Source organism: Asterias amurensis, chromosome 2 (genome assembly GCF_032118995.1).
Source record: "Asterias amurensis chromosome 2, ASM3211899v1".
NCBI lineage: Eukaryota > Metazoa > Echinodermata > Asteroidea > Forcipulatida > Asteriidae > Asterias > Asterias amurensis.
In genome coordinates, this window is record NC_092649.1 from 19,360,389 (window position 1) to 19,377,422 (window position 17,034).

Here is a 17,034-nt window from a genome sequence, read left to right on the forward strand (position 1 = left end):
GAGGTGGTGTTTACTAGCCCAGAGCAGTTTTTACTAGACAATGTACACCGGGCTAGTGTAAAGGGTTACACTCACACAATCAAAAATATATGAACAAATTTTTTCAAAAATCATCTTTCACATCTGAAATGAAATGTTTGAGAGAAGTCACACTCATGAATTCAAAAATAAATTAACACATTGTAAAAAGTTAATAATACGCACATCTGAAAAGGAAAAATTTTGTGACCCACTCTGTGAAAATGAGTCACATGTCGCCCAATGCAATATTAAGTTATGGACAGTTTAATGTGGAAAATGTATATATAAAATAAAATAAAGATCTTTAGTTGCATGGTTAACCTTTAGAACACTTACTTTTAGGCAATAAAGCTATGAATACAAAAAAATTTGTGATCATACTTATGTCTAATTTGTATCCTTTGCTATCATTTTACTTGTAATTCGTTTTTCACAAAAAATGGTGTAGTGGCTAATTTCAAACGGGAGTAACTCAGCAACGCGATACAACCTCAAGCTTAGACACATACCAAATTACTGCTGCTGATGTGTTCTTTCTAGCCATGCATATGTGTATAACTCAATTCCTGAAATTGCCTACATCTGACTCATTTTCACAGAGCGGATCACATATGCACATTACATAAATTAAAGTAGGTTGCACAGTTTTTCTGTAGCCCACACGGCAATTGGAGAGGTGGTGTTTACTAGGCCGTAGAAGTTTTTACTGGACAATGGGCTAGATGTTAATGGTTATATTCACACACTCAAAAATATTTGAAAACATTTTTTAAAAGTCATTGTTCACATCTGAAAAGAAACGTCCAAAAGAAGTTACATTTCAAACACTCAAAAACAAATAAACACATTTTGAAAAGGTGTGAAACCTTTTTTTTTTACATCTGAAAAGGGAGAAATATGAGCATTTAAAAAAGTAGGTGCAAGCACAGTTTTTAGCAGCCCACCCACAAAGCAAGTTTACCAGGTTATGTTTACTAGCCCGTAGCAGTTTTTACTAGACACTCGAAAATTTAATGAGTACATTTTAAAAAGGTAAAATTCACAGAAATATGAAAAATATTTAAACAAGGAGGTTGCACAGTTTGTAGAAGCCCACAGGGCAAGTTTTAAAAGAAGCGGTGAAGAGGAATGGTCAAATGAAGTTTCATTCCAGACACTCAAAAATGTGTGAACACATTCTAAAAAGATAGACTCACAACTGGTAAGGAATAAATAATATGAGCATTATAAAAAAATAAAGTAGGTTGCACAGTGTTTTTTAAAGTTGAGAAGTGGTGTTTTATTTCCCTAGCCTTAACAGTATTCACTGGACAATGTACTCCGAGCTAGCGTTAAAGGTAAGTCATTTATACATAGCAATATTATACTATTATTATTATAACACAGGAATTTTGATATTTAAATTGGACTGCCATTGACGATAACGCACATCAAGACAATCAAGCAAAAACATTTCATATAATCTATAAAGAAAACACCTTTAAAGGAACACGTTGCCTTGGATCGGTCGAGTTGGTCTTCGAAAAGCGTTTGATACCGTTTGTTATAAAATGCACATGGTTAGAGAGATAATTTAAAAGTAGAATACAATGATCCACACAAATTTGCCTCGAAATTGCGTGGTTTTCCTTGTACTTTACGAACTAACACGGTCGGCCATTTATGGGAGTCAAAAATTTGACTCCCATAAATGGCCGACCGTGTTGGTCGACGAGGTAAAAGGAAAACAACGCAATTTCGAGTGGGTCATTATATTCTACTTTTAAATTATCTTTCTAAACAAATGCATTTTATAACAAATGGTTACTAACGCTTTTCAAAGACCAACTCGACCGATCCAAGGCAACGTGTTCCTTTAAGATTCTGTAGAGGCTTCCAGTGCAGGTCTCACCTTGACATTTCACGATCTGCTTCATTATATAAATTTAAAAAAGCAATCATTCCATCTAAGCACTTAAAATACCAGATCGATTGACAAAAGAAAAAACAAATGCAATCTGAAAATGAAAACGGTAGTTATATGCACACAGTGTCACCACAAACCTCGCTCGATTATATGAGGCAAGAGGATAATATTGACCACAAGAATAATTTTGAGAAAACCACTTCATAATGCCTCTCTAATGCCACAAGGCCTCTCTAATGCCGCAGGGACTCTTAGCACTTTACATAAAAAGCACTGCTTTTGTAACCAGGTCATTTTTTTTCTCTCAAGTCGAGTCAAGTCGCAAATCATCTTTGCTCAAGTCGAGTCAAATCATGAATCATTTTTGCGAGTTAAGTCACAAGACTTTTTGCTCAAAACAAGTAAAGTCAGAAGTACAAGTCAAATTTTTTAAAAGTCAAGTCAATTCTACTCACATAATGTCCCAAAGGAGCCTACACCCATAACGTTGTGACAAACTTAAATACAATAAAAACAATTGTTTATAGACCAGATAGTAACAACAAATTCAATTAATGAATTATACACCCACAAATCTGCATATATGTGCAGTTTAATCGTTCGGCATTATGACAAAAGCACACAAAACAGTGGTATGTCGTCAATTGTCGTCGATTGACCACTTGATTTTGCCACATCTTTTTTTTTTTTTTTACTCGATAATTACATTGTTGTAAAATCAAAAAATATTCAAGTCTCAATTCATTTTTGCACAAGTCATGTCAAATCTTAAGTAATTTTTTCCTCAAGTCAAGTAAATGAAATTGATAAATCGAGTCTAACTTGAGTCCAAGTCAGCGACTCCAGTCAACAATGCTGAAGAGAAGAAGAAGAAATCAAAATTATTCCACAATTATTCCAAAGCACAAAAACATACATAAAACCTAAAATCAGGGAAAACATTCATCAAAACAACAACAATCACAACGATCAACAGCATCAACAGGTTTTGATTAAAAACAAAATAAAAAAAATCTTCAAATTATTACCCAATTGGATAAGGATAAGTTTAGAATTAGTTTACAATGTTTTGTTGTAAACACACTACATTGAGCCTTCGAGAAAGACTCTGCTGAGGCCAAATTCTTATCATGCCCAAAACTATTTATTTTTGCATTTCTACAATAAGCCCTTGGTTGGTAAGCAGTTTGCAAAAGCTACATTCCACATCATTACAATTAATCAGATTATGAGATTTTTGTGTTTTTTAGTCCCACCCGTGTAATGTTCCTGTGAATTAATTTCACAGAACTCGGATGAGTACCGAGTATACAGTGCTTACACACATCGGTGTACAGGTAAAACCTATATTAATATTGTTCAAACCCTCAATCCAAATTTTAACATCTATTAAACTGTCTTGTTTCTTGCGAGATTTTCCTCCAGGCAATTTGCCTCATCTGGGAGGAAACTTGCCCACTCAAGCTCTTAAAATACTGTTCCAAGGTCCACCTTCGGAAATCCATTATCGTGTTCAGAACAATTGCCTTGATCTTGACAAGCAGCCAACAAACATGACTGTAATATATTTCTATATACCTTTAGGCCCTTCCGCTTAAAGGCAGTGGACACTATTGGTAATTATTCAAAATAATTATTAGCACAAAACCTTACTTGGTGACGAGTAATGGGGAGAGGTTGATGGTATAAAACATTGTGAGAAACGACTCCCTCTGAAGTGCCATAGTTTTCGAGAAAGAGTCAATTTTCCACGAATTTGATTTTGAGACCTCAACTTTAGAATTTGAGGTTTTGAAATCAACCATCTCAACGCACACAACTTCGTGTGACAAGGGTGTTTTTTTTTCTTTCATTGTTATCTCGCAACTTAGACGACCAATTGAGCTCAAATTTTCACAGGTTTGTTATTTCATGCATATGTTGAGTTACACCACGTGAGAAGACTGGTCTTTGACAATTACCAATAGTGCCCAGTGTCTTTAAAGGGAAAGTGTATGTTTCGTAATCACCCCTAAAGTCAATGGCAATAAAAACTTGAAATTATGAATTAACACATTTTAAATAAGTAATATTGGGAAGGAATATTGCCAGTAGAAACAAGTACGCTGTACATTTTTTTAGTAGATCAAGGGGGATGTTGAGAAGTGGTGTTTACTAACCTGGAAAAATATCAAAACTAAATTGAATGATTAACAATCAGTTAAAACAATTTGTTCAAGTAACTGTGTAAAGGGGCTGTATACTTAAGTAAAAGTTTTAAAGCGACAAAAAACATAAATAGAGGAATGCATTGTACACACACTGCTTACACGTGAGGTGCAAAGTGTAACATCAAGACAGTTTGCCCAACAATATAAAAGCTCTTACTTTCAAAAACAACTCAATCTGATCTGAGTCAACAATCTGAGAGTGCATCACAGACTGTCTTTGAACTTCAGAAGTTCATTGCAGTAAAAAGCTACTGGCCTTCACTTTCATTGAGTGACACTGGCGGGAATCATGAAGGCTTCATGAACTTACGCCTCTAGGCATGCAAAGTACAACACATTTCTAAAGCTTGTAGGCAATAATAATAATAATAATAATAATAATAATAATAATAATTATAATAATAATAATAATAATAATAATAATAATGATAATAATCAAACGGACAATTATATTGCGCAGTTACCTATATAAATATACTCTACTGCGCATTACAAGGTACACAAAAAATGCAGAGAAAAAAATGAAGAAAAAAAAACAAATTCACAAACAGAGCAAGAATGAATTAAATGGGTGGAGTAAACAAATGGGTTTTTAACTTAGATTAAAATAAATTAAGTGAAGCAGACTGTCTAATGCAAGGTGGGAGATTGTTCCACAGATTTGGAGCGGCGTATAGAAATGCCTGATTACCTAATGTAGGCCTAGATTTCCTAGATGGGTGAGATAACAATGTGGGATCTTGAGAACTCCTGAGACGGTAGGTTGATTTGTATTTGCACACATTTATTTCATTGCTGCCCTACATTTAAACTTACACATTTTACAAAGTTTTATAAGTATATTCAAATTATGAGTAGTTTACAGTGTTACTTAGTATCTTAGGATATGAAAGTTTACAATGATTTAGATAGTTATATATTAGGAAGCTTTTAAGACTGGGACTGCGATTGAGACTGGGAGAGGGATTTCATGGTTATGAGTTCTTCAATGTATGTAATAGAAATAAACTCTTTGGTAAAGAAGTATGCATAAACCCCAGATCTTAAAATGAAACACCCCTTGGCACCAACAGCAATGGGAGACTTTTGGATGGTCCTTTGTCACAATTCTCGCAAGCAGTGCGCGTGCTCAGACCTACGCGCGCAATACCGAGCGTGTGCACGCACAGGCTCAAAGCCGGAAAAAAAGGAATGTTATTTCTACTGCCGCCAGCATCTCACAAGTCTTTCATTCCCATGGTGCCCTGTGTTTTTGCTGTGAATCCTGTGATGCCCTTTGCAAAGTTCCAATACAAATTTATGTTTTCCTCATAGAAGTGCCCCATAGAATAGAAACATTGCTGTGCCCCTTCAAGAGCAAAATTCATGGCCTGATTGTCTCCAACTCCAAAGACATGTGAAATTGTTTTACTCACCTCTCAAATAAACTACAGCACCTGAGCAAGTAATATTTCAAAGGAAGCTTTCTACAAAATTTGCTGTACCCCTTCAAGACCAAAATTCTCGGTCTGATAATCCTTTTGTTTGCTAGGATTACTCAGAATATAGAATGAGATGTTGTAAAATGCTAACCAACAAAAAGGACTTATGTATATTTAATGCAACAAAAGTAGTTAATAGCCTGATGTTTTAACCCTAGCAGAGTCTTTCTCGAAGGCTAGAATAAGACATGTTTCTACACTACCATGAGAAATTCATCAAGACTTAGTAATGGCAGAATATCATAAAGAAATGTTCACACTTATTCATAGAAAATGTAAGTAGCTGTTGACTTGTCTAATACTTGTCACATTAAGAGCGAGGCAGTTGTTCTGAATTGAATGATGGAATTTCCCAAGGTAGACATTGGAACGTTATTAAGAGAGCTAGAATGGGCAGGTTTCCTCCCGGAAGTGGCAAATTGCTCGGAGGAGTTTTGCAAGAAATAAGAGGGGGGGAAATAATCCTATAGAACTCTAATTTGAAACAATGTGTTGTGAACAAAAGTAGAATTAGCTGTTGCAAACTGCTTACCAACCAAAATGACCTACAATGTATAGTATTAATGCATACCAACAATAGTTACTCAGGCCTGTATGCTTCATTTTTGAAAGGGCAAGGGGCACCCAGGCATTTTCTCCTTGGTAAAGGGCGCCCCAATGAGAAAAATATAAATATCTACTCGAGCATTTTAAGGGCACCAAGGCAATGACCAGGGGGCATGAAGGCAATTGCCTTTGTTGCCTCCGTGAAGTATCAGGCCTGGTTAATGGCCGGAGGTTTTGAATCTAGCAGAGTCTTTCTCGAAGGTTTAATGACGATTCATTACACATACTGGCCCCTGGTGTAACAAAAACAGTGATGAGGAAAGAAATGAAAAGATAATGAGGCAGTTGTTTTCTTTTGTTTTACCACATGGTTTGTGACACTTTGACAAAAAAACAATCCGAAAAACAAAAGTGAAAACAAGACAGCAATGTTTTCAGGAGAGTCGCATAAATCCATTGTTCATGCTAAAATAACTTTCACCTCACTGAGACGAAAATTATTTTTGTGAAATTATTTTACTCATTTAAAAAAACTACAGCACCTCAGCAAGTAACATTTCAATTGAAGCTTTCTATCATTGTTATCTTTCAACCGTTTAAGTTTAACGTAAATCTGTTGACGTTGTTGTCATACAAAAAGTACCCAAAGCCTTTAAAAAATCTCTTACCTGGTATAATAGCTGCGACTGCAAGTACACTGCACGCTGTCATCGGCACTCTCTGTAAATGAAGCAAAATTAATTCAAGCAACTCAATTTATATGGACACAGTGCGGGGAGAATAACAAACCTAGACTTGTAGCTAGTCCTTGGGTGGAAACCCCCCCCCCCTGCTGTATTTAAGTGGCTTGTTTTATACGTTCTGTTTATCTCCGTCACCCAGGTATTCGGTTTGAATATTTCATCAGGACTTTAACAAAACATGAATAATTTAAAAACAGGCGGATGTGGAAATCATTTAATGGGTTAAATAAATATTTTAAATGGGTATAGGTTTTTTAATGACTGATATATGAGTATAAAAAAACTCTCTAGTATAGCATTTAACCTTTGTTTTGATCACTTGTCCAACATTGTTCGCTGACATTTTTCTAACCGTCACATTTTCATCCTTGCCTTTATAGTGTATACAGATAACAATTTTGAAGGGACATGTTGCCTTGGAATTAGGCGAGTTGGGTGTATAAAAAGTGTTTGAAACTATTTGTAAACAAAGATATTTTTACACAATGAGGTGGCCTTATTTGGAAAAAAAATGCAAGACCACCAGGCTTGTCCAGTCATTAGTTTCCTAACCTAATAGCTAAAATCACAATCCTGCGGTTTAATTTCAAAGTCCCCTTAGGTGCAATCTCCGCACGCATGCGTCTTCGTAAAAAATACTGTTACACTCTCTACAAAACTCATCTCTCACAGAAGAAGTTACATGTCACTAACAAGTGTCGACGCTTGCTGCTACTGGTTCGAGACTTTGTTACTCAACAGATCTCAAAGTCAACATTTTTCACAAAGATATTATTGCACAATGAGGCAGCCTTAATTGGAAAAACGCAAGACCATCGGGCTGGTACGGTGGTGAGTTTCCTATCCTTACACAAAAATCACAGACTCGTTGTCCAGTGTTTTAATTTCGAAGTGCTACATGTATCTTCGCACCGAAGGGACTTTGTAAAGTAATCTCTCACAGACGAATATCCATGTCACGAACAAGCGCCAAGCGTGCTGGCTACTTATTCGTAGACTTCATAACTCAAAAGTCAACATTTCTTCACAACGATATTATTACACAATGAGATAGCCTTAATTGAACATAAAAATCTCAGACTTATCGTCCAGTGTTTTATTTCGAAGTGCGATCTCCACACCGGAGGGACTTGGTAAAGTTACTGTCATACTGTCTATGGAACTCATCTCTCACAGAGGAAGATCCTTGTCAGTAACAAGCGTCGACGCTTACTAACTTCCGGTTTTGTACCCAGCTGAAAATGTCACGCAAATCATCCATCAGCGCTCCTCTCTCCAGTGATGCAATCCTGCCCGAGCATAAGTCCCTCTTGCCCTTCGAGTTGCGTCTTGGGTAACAAAATCGTCACCTATCAATTAAAATCTTGATGCCCGGTGTGCTGCTCGACTTTCAGAGATGAGTGTTTGGACTGACAGACTGTCCTGAATCTAGCGACTGAGACACTTTGCGATTTTTTAATTTTGTTGAAAAGCTACTTCGCTAATTACATTCACCGAGCACCTTCTCTTATTCCGAATACGCGACCGTCTCAAATGACATTCGACTGTTCCTTTCCAGGCCTGATACATGGAGGGAACAAAGGCGATTGCCTCCACGCCCCCTGGTCATTGATTCCCTTCATGCCCTTGAAATGCTTCAGCAGAAATTTACAATTTCTTCAGTCGCAGGGTGCCCTATACCAAGGATAATAATAATAATAATATAGAAGTCTTATATAGCGCACGTATCTACCAAACAAGGTACTCAAGGCGCTGAGTATATACAAACTTTCAGAAAGCTAGGTTATTGCAGGGATGAATTCTGAGACCCAATTATTTAGCACCTTATAAGGGTTTACAAGGTGCTACGGCGCATTAAGCAGCCACAACCAGGAACACCGGGGCGAACCCCTTCTCTTTTAGATAAGTGCACTGGGTTCTTTTACATGCGTTACACAACACATGGGACCAACAGCTTTACGTCCCATCCGAAGGACGAAGCAGTGGTTAAGTCTCTTGCTCAAGGACACAGTGTCACGGCTGGGGATTCGAACCCACACTCTGCTGATCAGAAACACCAGAGTTTGAATTCGGTGCTCTTAACCCCTCGGCCACGACACTTCCACAAAATGCCTTGCAGGCCTGACACTTCAGGAGGCAATGTAGGCGATTGCCTCCATGCCCTGGAAATAGCCAGTAGAAATTTACACTTCTCATAGGGTGGGTGCCCTTTACCAAGGAGAAAATGCCTTGCAGGGCGAATTCTTCACGGTGGGCATCAAAAGCAATTGCCTCCATGCCCCCTGGTCACTGCCCTTGAAATACTCCGGTCAAAAGTATCACTCAAAATTGCATGGTTTTCCTTGTTGTCACTAACTATCACGGTCGGCCATTTATGGTTGACTCCCATAAATCGCCGACCGTGTTAGTGGACAAGGTAAAAAGAAAAACCACGCAATTTCGAGGCATATTTGTGTAGATCATTGTATTCTACTTTCACAACATCTTTCTAACCATATGCATTTCATAACAAACGGTTAGAACGCTTTTCAAAGACCAACTCGACCGATCAAAGGCAACATGTTCCTTTAACTTGTCCTATGAACAAGAAATGTTTCTGCTATGTTTCAATAAACTTTCAATTTGAAAGGTATTGGACAGAATTGGTAGAGCTGACAAAATAGTTGCGGACACAATTTTAAATTCATAAATACCTCACACAGTTTCGCTATTCCTATTGGTGGAGAGCGCGTTACGTGAGTGAGTATAAACCTTTGTTTATGACCAGTAAAAAGTGTTAATTCATGGGTGTGACACGCGACTTTGCACCTGTTCTTTTAAGACAGTTGCTTCATTCCTATTAGTCGCGCACAGCATTCCCTTATAAGGAGTTGTTAACCTGAAGGTGGCGGTGGGCTTTACCATTTCATAGCTGGAGGGGTGTTGTGTTGAAAGAAATCATTGAACAATTATAATTTTTGCATTTATTTTACTTTTTGACCAAAAAGTGATGTTTTTGACCAAAAAGGTATTTATGAATGGGAATAAAAGTGTGTTGAATCAGTTTTCAACTAGTGGTTTAAACCCGCCGAGGCCTGGTTCTTCTCGGTAAAATTATCAAGAACCAGGCCTCGTTGGGATTAAACCACTAGTTGTGAGAAACGGCTCCTTCTGAAGTAATGAAGTTTTCAAAAAAAGAAGTAATTTTCCACGAATTTGATTTCATGACGTCCGATTAAAAACTTGAGGTCTCGAACTCAAGCATCTGAAAGCACAAAACTTTGTGTTACAAGGGTGTTTTTTTCTTTCATTATTATCTCACAAGTTTGACGACTGATTGAGCTCAAATTTTCACAGGTTTGTTATTTTATGCATAATGTTGAGATACACCAAGTGAGAAGACTGGTCTTTGACAATTACCAATAGTGTCCAGGGTCTTTAGGATTGTAATACCTATTTGGGAATGCAATTCCAAGGTGTGCATTACCAATAATCCTCCATTTTCACCATTCCTACAAATGCTCAAAAGACCACTTCGGTAACAATACAGTAAATGTGCAATAAGTACAAAATGTAATTAGCGCAAATGTATCTCTCCCCAATGTCGTTTTATATTTATATCTTTGTCCTTATTCAGTCAAATCTAACTACCAACAAGCTTGCTCTAATAATGGCTCTAGTAGTATTCAATGCATTGTCCTCAACTCCTGCAACCAATTCTGCATCGTTACCATGGTAACGTGTATCAAATCATCTGTCAAATCATGGCAATCTGACGGTCGGCCGACGAGAATTCCTTTGCGGATTGGACTTTTAGGAATGGAGGATGTTAAACACTCGACAATACAATGGATCATGCATTACTCTGTAACCTCAGAAAAAAAACCAAATTAAAGACCAATGGTAAAAAAAAAAAAATATTCCCCCCACATATCAGGGCTCAAAATTTACATTAGACTGAAAAGCCATTGGACACTTTAGGTAAACAGTATTGTCCAAAGGCCCACACTTCGTGTATCACAACTGATATAACAAAATAACAAACCTGTGAAAATTTAGGCTCAATCGGTCATCGGAGTCGGGAGAAAATAACAGGGAAAACCCACTCCTGTTTCCGCGCGTTTCGCAGTGGCATGACATGTGTTTATAATAAATACGTAATTCTCGACAACGAGAATTGATAATTGTTTTAATGTTTTCTCGAAAAGTAAAGCATTTCATGGAACAATATTTCAAGAGAAGTCTTTCACCATTACCTTCTGTAAACCCTGTAAATTATTTGTAAATCTGTGAACTATTGTTTTTGTTTTTGTACCGAAAGTGTATAATGGCTTTAAGCGTGCAAGTTTTAAACTTAAGCAAGGAGCTACCTACATGTAGACTTTAACACATAATGTACATAAATTCAAATAGGGTGTGAATAGGGTGTCTTGCTTTTAAAAGGACACAAGTGCCAGGACCAGAGCTCAAACCCACACTCTGCTGATCAGAAACACCAGGGTTCGAGTCCAGTACTCTTAGCCGCTCAGCCATATTCCCTTGTGAAACTTACATCACAGGAGAAAAGTTAGATGACCCCCAACTGTTATAGTAAAGAAAAAAATAAGACATTACAAATGTCACAGGCTCTTAAGATAAACCACGGAAGATTGGTCATGGTTCAATTGGTTCCATTCTTCCCACACATCGAGCCTCCTAAATCTGTTTTCAAATGAAAGACTTAACTAGAAAGTAATTATTTACATGGAGCAATGTTCCTTCGCCGCTAACGAACACAAATTAATTAAAACCTTACAAAACAGTCTTGTGTTTGTAATTGAGTTACTTGTCTCTCTTAGTTGCTAATGCCTTTTTTATTGCTTTTGAAATCGCAACTGTTGTTTTGTTTTATTTGTTAATGGCCTACAAGGAGAGACGGGAAAATCTTGAAAATCATTTGTTGCTGGTCGCGCTGGAAGAGGAAAATCGAAAGCTAGATCGACTAACAACTTTCAATGCCTTTCTTGTATTGTACTTAAAAGAAGTAGCATACATGAGCTAACGACAACAGCTCTGGACTGAGAGGATGGAGGGAGTTTGTTTCTTGGACCACCACGGGATGGCAGTCGCCCTAATGGACTAAAGAGAGAGTAAGATGGTGTCTCCAATCAACAAGCTACGCTTTTTGGAGACATTCAACCGTACACATTCTACATGCAAGTTGCTGCAGCAACATAATGTTTTCAGGCCCGATACTTCATGGAGCCAACGAAAGCGATGCCTTAATGCCCCCTTATGATTGCCTTGGTGCCCTTGAAAAACTGCAGTAGAAATTTACAATTTCCTCACAGGGTGTACTTCACCAATATGCCTAGGTGCCCTTGCTCTTGCATACCATGCATACAAGCCTGTGTATTGGTGTACACTCATACACAGCGTACGATGGAAAAGTGAAGAAGAAGAAGAATTCATTTATAACTAGACCGTATACAGTGTAATAAATGTTAACTTTACATCAGGGATAACAAGTATTATTTGGCATTACCCCTGTGTGTATTACTCATTACTTTCCCACAACAAATTTACATGCATTTTACTCTGGTGGGATTTGAGCCAACAACCTTTGCCATTCTAGAGCAGATGTCTTACCAACTAGACCACCAAGATTGCCCAGTAATTAAATGCAGTTATAGGATTTGTGGCCTCACCTTCCACCTCTGTGACCCCCGTTCGAATCTCACTGGGGGCACTATGTGGATTGGGTTTCCAGTCTCTACCCGACTGCCTCGGTTTTCTCTGGGGTTTTCCTCCCATATATAAAACTGAAACTTCCTTCCTTGTCTTCGCTCTTCTCGTTTTGGCTCTACTAAGAGCGTTAAGAATAATATACATTTGGCGTGTCCTGGCCGAGCAGTTAAGAGCACCGGATTCAAGCTCTGGTGTTTGATCAGCAGAGTGTGGGGTTATTAAGTTTTTATTGATGACTTTTATAAAAACGTCCACACCGGCTGTTGGAACCCTTGATAATGCTCCAAAAATGAATAATTCACAAATACAAACTAAGGTGACAATTTTAGCATGTGAACTTTTAGTGCAGACAATGGACTCGGAGAAGAATAATTAAAAAAAAAAAAAAAAAAACACAAACAATTTCAAAGAGTTGTTCGGGCTGTTGCTTGAACACCTAACAAAATATGCATATCCAAAACTGCCTCTAGCTACCGGGCACTGGGAATACAGTACTAATTTTCTGCTACATTTAATTCTAATTCTCTGCTAATAGTGAGCACCCTTTGTTGAATGGCCTCTGTTGGACCAAGTCTCTTTATTGTATCAAGCCTCACCTACTGTACATGTTCTACTTAGTGCATAATTACTCTACATTCATCACAAGGACAGAATACTTCACAATTAATGAGTATTCTACATGTACACTGTGTGCGATCAGTCACTAAGCAATAACGACCTACTTACAATGCATGCATCTTTTATTACCACCTGTTTCTGCTAAGCACATTTTTCAGTGTTTAGTTTTTTGTCAGCCCACTTTCATGGCACTGCTTACCACATTATAGACCTTTATTACGGTGCTGCCATCTTGAACTTCTCTCATTGATATTACCAAACTGAGGCTAGAAGTACAAAATAGTCTGGTTCCTAATGGCAAGAAGATTATTAGCATGGATTATTGTTGTTTGATACGAGGAGTATGGCCAAGATGGAGGCAGCATGATAAAGGTCTATTAAGGTGAGAGAAACTGCCGACAAAAAAGACTAGAACTGCTCCGGATTTTTGCCAATAAAAAACGTGACCACATTTTGAAATGACGTTTGCTTTATTGTGTACATCGTTGTTCTTAAAGGATTAGAACAACCGAACGGTTGAAAAAACCAAAGATATATTTTGCCTTCATAATGCTAAAAAATGCAAAATAAGTTTAGAGCCTGATGTTTCCACCCGGTCAGAGGCTACAACACAACTCAACACACATGAACGAGTTTACCTTGTAACCGAAAGAGGATAATGTTGAAGGATTCAAGGATTCCGTTCTGCCTATTTAAGGTAAGCTTTTTAATAGCTTCTGAGTCCAGCTTTCTCCAGAAGACGATAAGAGCATACTAATTGAACTGTCGAGTTGACACCAACAGTTCTTTCTATATTTGTTGTATTTTTTATGTGCCCTTCACTCTTTCTTAAATACATTTCTGCAAAGTTTTGACTACTTATTCTTGTGTGTCTATTGTTTTTATGCTTTTACTCCTTATACAAAGCGAAGACAAATTTCCATGACTTTAACTACAGCATTTAATACATTTTTCGAACATTGAATCTTAAAAATAAACTCCTGAAGAGATAAATAAGTATGTGGACAACACCTAATTTGTTGTATTTACCAGTAGTTGAAGTTGTTTTACATTAAAGACACTGGACACTATTGGTAGTTGACAAAGACCAGTCTTCTCACTGGTGTCTCCAACATATGCATAAAATAACAAACCTGTGAAAATTTGAGCACAATCGGTCGTCGAAGTTGCGAGAAAATAATGAAAGAAAAAATACCCTTGTTACACGAAGTTGTGTGCGTTTAGATAGTTGATTTCGAGACCTCAAACTCTAAATCTGACGTCTCGAAATCAATTAAGAGGAAAATTACTTCTTTCTGGAAAACTATCGCACTTCAGAGGGAGCCGTTTCTCACAATGTTTTATACTATCAACCTCTCCCATTACTCGTAACAAAGTCAGGTTTTAAGCTAATAATTATTTTGAGTAATTACCAATAGTGTCAACTGCCTTTTAAAGAAAATAGCCTAAAAATATCTCATGATTCATTCCTACGTACAATAAACCTTACTAACGGCAAGATTGCAACCACCTTTCCCCTGAATGTTTTACGTTTTCCTCTGAAAAATGAAACGTATCACTCCTCCCACCAAGATTGTCTTACAAAGAATGATCAGAGAACGATTGTGCTTGAATAAAGACTCCAAATTGCTGTGACGAGATTTGTCGCTTTTGTCGTAAACATACAATTCATCAAGCTCAAAATCGTCAGGGTAGATGAATGATTGGGCATATAATATTAAGGGAATAAAAGAGTAGGCGTCGAGTTCTGAAACGGTCGATTAAAACCGGCAGGGTCATGGCTTTGGCTCGGGCCTTTATCGCTTGGACACGACCCTGCAAGGTTTTTAATGGCCGTCTAAGAATAAGTCACTACTCTTTTTACCCATTCAAAAATGCCCTTATGTTAAACAGTGAAATATGTTCACAAAATAGACACGGTTTCTTTTACACATTTTTCAAAGTTTGCAAATTTTCACAAAATTTTGCAAAAATGTTGTGTTCACATATATTACGCGATGTTACTAATAGCTATAGATGAAATGGGTTCCACGTAGTTTAAATTGGTGTACATTAACGTGCGGGCCTAACACGTGAAGCCAGCCGGTCTTAAACAGCTTCAGCTGTGTCTTTATGAACCGTTTAAACACCTCCACGTGACGCGCTCTCCACAAATAGGAATATCGAAACTGTCTGTGGTATTTATGAATAAGTGTTTAAAGACACTGGAGACCTTTGGTAATTGTCACAAGTGCCACAAACGAGACTCGTACCCGCACTCTGCTGATTAGAAACACCAGAGCTTGAGTCCAGTTCTCTGTAGAAATCACACCCCTGCATGGTCCAAACTACAGCGAGTTGACCAAAATACTCTCCGATAGACACTGCCAGAGAAACAGCGCCAACAGACAAAAATCAAATCATTCAAATGGGTCAACCTTTATGTCCAATCCGAAGGACACCAAATGTCCAATTCGAAAGACAAAGCAATGATGGTAAACCTTATTGCTGCTCAAGGACACAAGTGCAACACTCAAACACCAGAGCTTGAGGTTAGTTACTCTGCTGAAATCACATCCCTGCATGGTCCAAACTACAGCGAATTGACCAAAATACTCTCCAATAGACACTGCCAGAGAAACAGCGCCAACAGACGAAAACGCAAATCATTCAAATAGGTCAACCTTTATGTCCAATCCAAAGGACACCAACTGTCCTTTTCGAAAGACAAAGCAATGATGGTAAACCTTATGGCTGCTCAAGGACACAAGTGCAACACTTAAACACCAGGGGCCGATTTCACAAAGCAATCAAATTCATCGCAAGACAAATTTTCAGTATCACCATAGTGATTTGTATTGTGACATCACAACTGCGATTGATTTGCAGTTACGATCAATTTTAGATCTTTCTGAAATCGGCCCCAGAGCTTGAGTTTAGTTACTCTGCAGAAATCACATCCCTGCATGGGGCATTAACCAATGCTGTTCATTTCTTTAACAGTCATCTTCTTTACAGAGAGGCATTACTTCCAAATAACAGGGATGCCAGTGGCTCTTTCCTTCAGAGCCTGAAATTTTTTTTTGAAGGAAAGGGGTCACCGCCCCCCCTCCCTCAGACCAAGAAAAAATATAAAAAACATAACAGCACTTTTTTAATAAAACATAAAGAAAAAAAAATCTGACCCCCCCCCCTCCCTTGCAAAAAAGGCAGGCATAGTCTGATTTTAGTCTTGAATTTTCTGTTTTTATATATCACAAATTTCAAAACGTAAAAATACAATTGGGGTAAATTTGGAAAAACCTGAATTCCGGCAGTAGCTGGAAAACTGGCATCCCTGCAAATAGACACAGCAAGAGACACAGTGCCTACAGGGGGAAGATGCAAATCATTAAAATGGATCAACCCAGAAAACTAATTTCCGTTTCCGTTTCCGTTAACACCTGTGTTTTACAAGAGTCTCAAGAGATTTGAAACAGAAGACGTGCGGAGGGGGATAGCTTGACAACCAATTTTATGGCAATACTCTACAAATTCATTGTCATTTATTAGCTACAATCTATGGTCGATTTCATAGAGCTAGAGCTGCTTAAAGGCAAACTATATCTTCGTTTTTTTATATTTTATCATTTGATTGTATTAATCCTATTCAATAGATGTATACAATAAACACCCAAATTGTGAAAAATTCATTTCAAAAGGTGGTCGCGTTTTTCCGGAGCAATTATGTCCATGCAGGAAGAACACACTATTATTTACACTATTATCAAATAAAAAAACGGAAAGGGAAACTGACTAAAGTGAATTTTAAATTTATTTTGGGT

At 37.6% G+C, this 17,034-nt stretch overlaps 1 protein-coding gene across 2 annotated transcripts in view; it reads right to left on the reverse strand.

The window, feature by feature from the left end:
* LOC139952139 (protein RD3-like) overlaps positions 1 to 17,034 on the reverse strand; it is a 63,809-nt gene that overhangs the window by 10,261 nt on the left and 36,514 nt on the right. For both annotated transcript variants that reach the window (XM_071951120.1, XM_071951129.1), the window contains exon 3: positions 6,833 to 6,884. The gene's annotated coding sequence lies outside the window, so the exon portion shown is untranslated. The remainder of the gene's footprint in view (positions 1 to 6,832; positions 6,885 to 17,034) is intronic.